Below are 8543 nucleotides of genomic sequence, written 5' to 3'. Positions count from 1 at the left end.
CAGAGCTGCTGCAAAATGAAAAGCAAACGTTTCCTATCCTGATGCTTAGCAATATTATATATCAGCAGTTTTCAACCAGTGTACTGTGTATAAGTGTGACATCAGCCCATGGAGCTGACAGGAGCCTTTCCCCCAGGCCGCTCCTGTACTCTGCAGGCAGTGCAGAGACACAGTGGGGCAGAGCTTTCTTTTCCCATGTTTTTGTCAGGACCACAGGCGGGTGCTGAAGGTAAGACAGCTCTTACATGGTTGCCACTGATGGTGGTGTCTGAGGGGCCATGTCTGGGGTTGGCGGCCCGTTGATACTTCTACGGCCAGAGTCATACAGCAATAGGGCTTTCATTTAGGGCCTTATTCTGGTCGATGCGTAATTTTCCGAATTCTTTCGGATGGCGTTTTTTAGCCGTCTGCGCATGCGTGGGCAACGCTATGCGCATGTGCCACGCAAGGTCTCCATACTCGTTCTCAATAAAACCGTACAGAAAAGTGCACCGTATTCACTCGGGAAATATGGGCGTAATATGGGCATCATTCGGAACTACATAGTGGCGTAGTTTCAAAGTGGGCTAAACTGGGCGTAAACATGGCCGTACACGAGGGAGTGCACTAATTCTGGTAGGCGTGCATTCGGAACGCTCAATCAGTACGGCCGCACCTGAACCAATGTCAGCTGAACACAATACAATCCACTCCTTTACTCATTACTCATTAATTACACTCTTTTCATTGCTTCAATTGGAACCATTGCAGCTTAAATGGACCATTACAAAACACACAAATATATGCTGAAAGCACGGCTGCATTTTTTACACACATTTACACTGTAAGCAATGGACAGAACTTGCTATCACTAATATAAATGTATATGTCACTTTTACATTCACCAATAACAGCACACATTTGGGGATAAAAAGAAAAATTTATTACAGGAAGATTTAAAACACAACATTTTAAAAGCATGTTCTTTTGGCACATGCCAAAAATTAAAGTTACCATATCAGGAATTTTAAATCGAAAAAAAATAAAAATAAATTATGTTTTCTTTGCATACATAACCACAGCAGAATCATTAGGAACACATCAGGTGGCTTCACAACAAAAGTATAGCACCAACACTTCAAGTACAGCAGACAGTAATGGTAGCCGAAAGAGGGCAACAGGGGAACCAAACAAAATATTCGAACCGAGGGCAAATGTGGGTACCCTGTGCACGGGATTGGGTTGCACACAGGAAGCTGACACACACAGCTAAATGAAAGATTTAGGAGATTAATGCGGACACAAGTTTATTTGCGGGACTTTTTGGCCGTGGTAGGGCCCTTGCCACGTGCAGCAGCTATTCGGCCACGGCCACGTTGGGATGGTGTGGCAGGTGGAGCAGATGCTGTTGAAGGGGGGGATGGTGTTCCCCTTTTGCCAGCAGGGAGTGCTGGTGTTGGAAATGCACCAGAAACGACTGACAATAGGGCCCTCATTATGGTGGAGGAGGAGGTCATTTTGGCGCAGGGCTTGATCTGCCAGCACCTGCAGGCTGGCAGCTATGGCCTGCTGGGTGCCAGCCATGGCCTGCTGGGTGTCAGCAATTGCCTGCTGGCTCCCAGCTATTGCCTGGCACTGAATCCTCCGCCTCCTCAAGAGATTCACGACCAAACGGTGGGGATGCTGCTGAAAGAGAAACTTACAATAACAACACATTCCTTGAAAATTTGGACAAACTACTTATGCCATGCAAACAAATTACCTTCTAAAATCAGCAGCAAAAACTTCCACTGGGGCCTCACTATCCATGTTGCTCACCCCCCCGGACCTCCTCAATTGCTATACAGCCCTCAGCCATCTCCCCCAGGGGGGTGAGCTTCAGGCGGCCTGGCATGGGGCCAGCCCCAGAGGTGTGGCTGTGTTCCCACCGTTTGGTCAGTTTCTTCTTGAGGTTGGTTTTGAAGTCATGCCACCTGCAACCAAAGTTTACATATTACTACATGTCACTCCTGACGTTTGATGTAGCAGCCATTGCAATCTGCTACAGATTACAACATGTGCTTCATTCCACATAACTTACATTATGTTAAACTATAAAACCAACCCTTAGAAGATACATTCACACTCACCCTACAATAAATATAGACTAAGTGACATGGCAATCATGTCTGCTGCTCCTAGCAACGTGACCGACCATTTACCAACTCCATCTAACATCTATTAAAGACATTACTGGTCTTGTTCTGCTTAAATGTAACACACTTGAACTTGCCTCTTCTTCACATGCTCCGCCTCACGAACTTGGGGAGCTACCGCATTAATCTCCACAGTTATGTCCTCCCAAATCTTCCATCTCCTTGTGTGTGTCAACCTCTCCTGTGGACACTCTATCCAATCCCGTGCACGGGTACCAGTATGACAAGCTCCTGCGGTTCGAATGCCATGTTCCTGCTGCTTGGTTCCTCTGTTGGCCTCTTTCGGCCATGCCCATGGCCACGGCCACTAGTCGCTGTACTTGAAGTGCTGGCCAGGCTACTCTCTTGGGAAGCCACCTGCTGTGTTCCCAATGATTCTGCTTAGGCAGAAGATGGCCCAGCTGCAGATTGGGCATCTGTCGATTGGCCTGCTGTTGATGGCCCATCTGCCTGCTCACCTCCCAATGGCTGGTCTCTAGTGAGGGGCACATAGGAGGTGCTGGAGTCCAGGCGAGCTAGGAGGCCCTGATACTCCTGTTCTCCCTCTGATTGAGAACCAGACATATTTGCAACACCATTTTGTTTTTCTAGCACACCTTTATATACACATTTCTGTCATTGGCGTACATCAGCCACACCCTGCGTTCTTTGCGGCAGCGTTCCGTACGGCAGCGTACACCGTGCGGCGCTTAGGCCATACCAGCGGACAAACAAAAGTACAAAACCAGGCATACTTTGAAAGTCTGATTTTGTACTTATTGGCAGATTTGAACACCAATAAACACCTACAACTTTGGCCAGACATAAAATCTATATGTGAATGTTCATTTGTACTGTGCACTTGTTTGGTATGTACAACAAATGACACTAACCCATTCCATATGTTCATCCAGTCAACAACTCATGCATTAGTAATCACTGCTTGCATCCAAATCACATGTGATAGGCCTATAAATATTGCCTTGATGTTAGGTACATAAATGGCACCATGGGAAAGGGAAAAGGTAAAGCACTGTTTTGTATGTTAGTGGTGTATTGATTTCTGACCACTAAGGCTGACTAATGTAGTACCTTGTACAGATATGTGTAACTGTATATTGTGGCACACTATTTCACCTGTTGTTTTCTGCCATGTTTGGTGATTACATTGGTTTTCAAACTTCTTTCACCCTGTCTGTTTTGAATATACTAAGTACTGCCAAGGTTAGCTCAGCGATGCCAACCTACAGCAAGTGTTGTTTGGCTATGCGATGTTTTAGCCGTTTGTTGTGGCGCATACACGCTGTTAATGTTAAAATGATCAATTAAGGTTTTAACAAATTTCACTGTGAACAACCAATTACAGGACATGATTGGTTGTATTGTGCCATTGCTAAGATGGCGGCCTATGGCAGAGCAGCCCCATTTTAACCTGCGGAGCTCAGGACACTGGTCTCCGTTATGGAGAGAAGACTGGGCCGTGCGGGACCTTTCATAACAAATAGGCAGAAGCGTAATGCTTATGCAGCGGCCCGCCGCTGAATATTCGCCCGCACCCAGGTGCGGAGGAGCATCGCCCAGCTGGAGCGGCGATGGTCAGACCTCCGGAGGCGACAGCCAGATTTGCTCCAGCAAATCAGGGGCAGGATTGCTCAATGTGAGTGTTTACACAATGAATGGACATTTTTACATGATACAGTGCAGGCTGAATAAGGGGGGTTATTCTGGTCAGGGGCTGGCTGGCAACTTTTAGCCTGGGGGGGCAAGTCCAGAGCACAAATGCACAGGCTGGTCCCCCTGCATAATAACAGGACACCACAGGCTGCTCCCCTGTATAATAATACCAGGACACCACAGGCTGCTCCCCTGTATAATAATAACAGGACACCACAGGCGGCTCCCCTTGTGTAATAATACCAGGACACCACAGGCTGCTCCCCCCTGCATAATAATACCAGGACAACACAGGCTGCTCCCCCTATATAATATTAACATGACCGCTCAGGCTGCTTGCCCTGCATAATAACAGGAGGACTCCACAGGCTGCGCCCCCTGCATAATAACAGGAGGACATGATAGGCTGCGAAAGGCAGAAATATTATATATTTGTGTTTGTCATTTAAATCATAAGTCACCTGAGCCTGGTGTGGTATCTCTCAAGTCTCTGTGCTGCCTTTCTCCGGTCTCCGGGTCTGTGCTGCGGCTCCCGCCTCTCTGCCCTTTCCTGAGACGCTGCCACCTCATCCTCTGTCCTCCGACCATCTGCTCTTTCTCCCACGTCAGACGCACGGGTGGACGGTATCACCGCAAATGAGTGACAGTAGCTGGAGGCGGAACATAATATATAACATGCAGCCCTCCCCTAGTTATGGCCCTGGACATGTCCTCAGTGAGGGAGGCCGGCGGCCATGTTACTATAGCCGCGGCCATGTTCTGAAAGCCACGGCCGCTGCTGCAGCAGAAACTGGACAATACGCTGGATCACAGGCGGCCCGCAGCAGTAACTTATAAAGTGGCCCGGGGGGGCACATGGCACCCTGCTCCCTGGCCCAGCCCGCCCCTAAATCTGGTTCACTCCTTCTGGCAAATTCCTTCTCAAATGGACAAAACCATGGGGGGCAGATGTAAAATGTGCAGAGAGAATTAGATTTGGGTGAGTTATTTTGTTTCTGTGCAGGGAAAATACTGGCTGCTTTATTTTTACACTGCAATATAGATCTCACTTTGAAGTAAAAACCCCACCCAAATCTAATTATCTCTGTACAAGTAACATCTGCCCCACCTGCAGTGCACATGGTTCTGTCCATTTGAGAAGGAATTTGCCAGAAGGAATGAACCAGAATAACCCCCAAGGTCCCTTATTCTGGTTCACTCGCAAAGGCAAATTCCTTCTCAAATGGACAAAACCATGTGCACTGCAGGGGGGCAGATGTAACATGTGCAGAGAGATTTAGATTTGTTTGGGTTACTTTTTTTCTGTGCAGGGAAAATACTGTCTGTTTTATTTTTACACTGCAATATAGATCTCACTTTGAAGAAAAACCCCACCCAAATCTAATTCTCTCTGTACAAGTTATATCTGTCCCACCTGCAGTGTACATGGTTTTGTCCATTTAAGAAGGAATTTGCCTTTGTGAGTGAACTAGAGTTAGGGCCAAAGGCCCCTATTCTGGTCAATTTGCACGGACCAGATTCTTAGCAAGGGCATCAATGGTGGGCGTATGCGCATGGTCATTTCTGCTCATGTCCATACAGTGGATGCAGCCAATGACGTGGATGTGGGGGGCGGGCAGCTGAAATCACCGGATGTCAGCTGCCCGCCCACTTCCTCCCGCACATCCACGCATATACTGTATAAGTGACTTGAGAGTCACTTTTATATGCATGTGCCTTCGCCATCATTCGATGGTGGCCGACCATCGAATGATGTGGGAGGATCCCCCAAGGCTGCAAATGGATGTTACTGTGTAACATCCATTCGCAGGTTTTGCGGGCAAATTGCCTTTGGGAATGGGTGGCGGCCGGGCCACCATTCACAAGGCGGGGTTTGGTGGTCTTGCAAGGCTGCGAATCAGTTGGCAGTGCTGGGGTAGCAATGTTGATGGCCACTGGTGACAGTATTGCGGAGTCGCTGTGCAGCGGTGTTGGTTGCTTTCTCAATGTGGGTTGCCAGCAGGGTCGGCAGTAGAGGGCGCCAGCAGTGTTAGCAGAACATGGACAGCTGTGGTGGCAGTCCAGGGGTGCCGGCAGTGTCCACAGTTTGTGGGTGTCGGCACTGCAGGGGTACCTGCAATATCCTCAGGGTGGGAGTGCCAGCAGTGTCCTCAATGTGGGGGTGCCGATGATGTCCTCATGCCTTGTGCAAGTCTGCCAATTGCTTATGATGGCTTGTGAAAATTAGCTGTAAATCCATTCTAAAACTGCTCACCATGTAATGATTTTCGGAGTGGGTGCAGTCTATGTGTAGCCAAGGACTTACTCAGCAGTTGTGATAGAAGTAGATCGGGACAGGGTCAGGGTCCACAAATACCATCTTCCTGTCAATCAACTTGCTTAAAAAGTCGCAGGCTGGTAATGCAGTGTAAGGAAAAAAAAGTCCAAGGAAAAAATTCACAAGGAATAATCAGGCGCTAAGACAGTAGCTGTAATTCTATTTTTTAGCAGCTGCTCAAAAAGGGGGGGTAGTCAGTCCCCACCAAAGAAAAAAACACAACACCAATCACGCACAAAGCCTGAGAGCAGCGCTAAAATATAAAGGAAATAAACAAGTGTTTGGTACAAAATAGCAAATTTCCTTTGATAAAGCTGCAGTTGGCAGTGAAACGCATTAGGTGGACAGCTCTTTCTTCACTCCCATGAATTACCAGTGTGTTCACCCAGTGTGGACTTACTGGCACCAGGTATACCAATACCAACCTCCCACATTTCCCATTGTTCCCGTGTGGCGGACACCACTCCGTGAACTCCCCAGTGTCAGAATTCCATCTAGCCACCGAGTGTGAGGAAACCATCCTATGAGTGCGGAAACCACTATTCCACTTGTTTACCCAAATCATTGGTGGACACCGCGCTTTGGACCTCCTTGGTGGCCACACCTCTTCCAAGACCACCAAAGCGAGAGGACACAATTTTATGCGGAAGCCTTCCCTTCCTCCAACGGTTGATACAGTGCCGTATTCAATAGTGAGTATTGTACCATCTAACAAGTGGAAACCATCCAATTAACTGTTAAAGTGCACTTTCCCATGATTCTCTTCCCTCCCATTCCCCCCATTCCCATTGCCCCGCATCGGGCCATCTCCACTATCCTGTGACGTGAAGAATACACATCCATTTATTGCCAATCAGTATGTTTTTATTGTTTATTGTGATTGTTCTTATATATGCTTTTATTTAGTGAAAGTAAAATTTGCTATTTTGTACCAAACACTTGTTTATTTCCTTTATGTTTTAGCGCTGCTCTCATGCTTTCTGCATGATTGGTGTTGTAATGCAGTGTGCATACTATGATTATTATGTATGGGCAATCTATTGAAAATGCGAATTTGCAGACATCAGGTCTAATTAACCCCTTCTATAGTCTGCACTGCAGCTGCTGTGGGTTCATGCATTCCTCCTATAGACTTCTATTTCTTTGGTGTAATACTTATCTACTCCAGAAGTTACTGCTGGATTTTTAATTGTATTTTTTTTTCTAAATCAAGCTAAAATCAATAAATAATCTGATATTTTACAAGGCTTTTGCATTCATTAAATTTAATTAAGGGCCTGATTCAGACCCATTCGCTAAGCTGTAAACTTGCAGCCCGAGCGGTTATTGAATAACTGCAGAATCGCACCTGCAAACGGCCAGCGATGGCTATCTGCGTGATCGTATAGACAGCTCGAGCGTGCGCATTGCACGCTCGAGCAGTCTATACGATCACGCAGATAGTCATCGCTGGCCGTTTGCAGATGGCAGGTGTTTGGGTGGGGAACGGGGAGTATCCCAGAAAACACAGGCTTTGTCTGGCTGCTGGAAGGGAGGGATGATGACATCAGCAGCAGCCTCCTCCCCATGACATTCGCAGTGTCGTGTCTAGACTTACTTGGCTGCTGCGAACAGGGGGAAATCCATTCGACGGTGACTGATTATGAATGGATTTCCCTCTGTGTGCACAGATGTGAACGTGTTTGCAGCTGTGCACAGGGGTGGGAGACAATGTGACAGGGTGGCGTTTACCTGATTGCTAAACTCCGAACATACTCAGCTCAGTGATCATTTCTAGGGGTGGCCAATGACGATTTCAAATCATTGATGGTTTTTGGTCAATGTTGAATACTTTTGCCATCGATGGGGGAGATCCAGATGGATTCACTACATCGATGGCACAGCAGAAACAATCTTTTTTTTTTTTTTCAAGGTGCCGGGTCACAGAGCATAGCTCCACCCCTGACAACCCTGAACCCCCGCCCCCACGTACAGATTGGCCTATGGACCAGTCACTCAAATAGAATATATGACCATCGATAGCTAAAACTATCAATAGCTTTACATCACATAGTTTGTAACTATCGACGGCTGGTAGCAGAATCACCATCGATGGCTACTGCACCGATGATGATCCATAATCAGGTTTGAATCCTGACAAAATTAGGCCAAAGGCCCTGATTCTGGTTCATACGCTTCCCTGCGTGTTTGCACAGGTAGCGTTGTTTCACAACTGCGCTTTGGACATAAACTTTTCTGCACATGTACAGCCGATGTATGCAAGCGGGCGCAGCAAGTTGCTTATTCGCGGGCCCGTTCGCACGTAGCAGTGCGGGTGGCGGTGAGGGGTAACACCCATGGGAACGCACAGCGTGTCATGGGCGTTCCTAATGAAAATGCTGGATGTTCCCATGGAAATG

The sequence above is a fragment of the Crinia signifera genome, chromosome 5 (assembly GCF_055691185.1).
Source record: "Crinia signifera chromosome 5, ASM5569118v1, whole genome shotgun sequence".
NCBI lineage: Eukaryota > Metazoa > Chordata > Amphibia > Anura > Myobatrachidae > Crinia > Crinia signifera.
The sequence above is the reverse complement of the archived record's forward strand: the minus strand, read 5'-3'. Positions refer to the sequence as shown.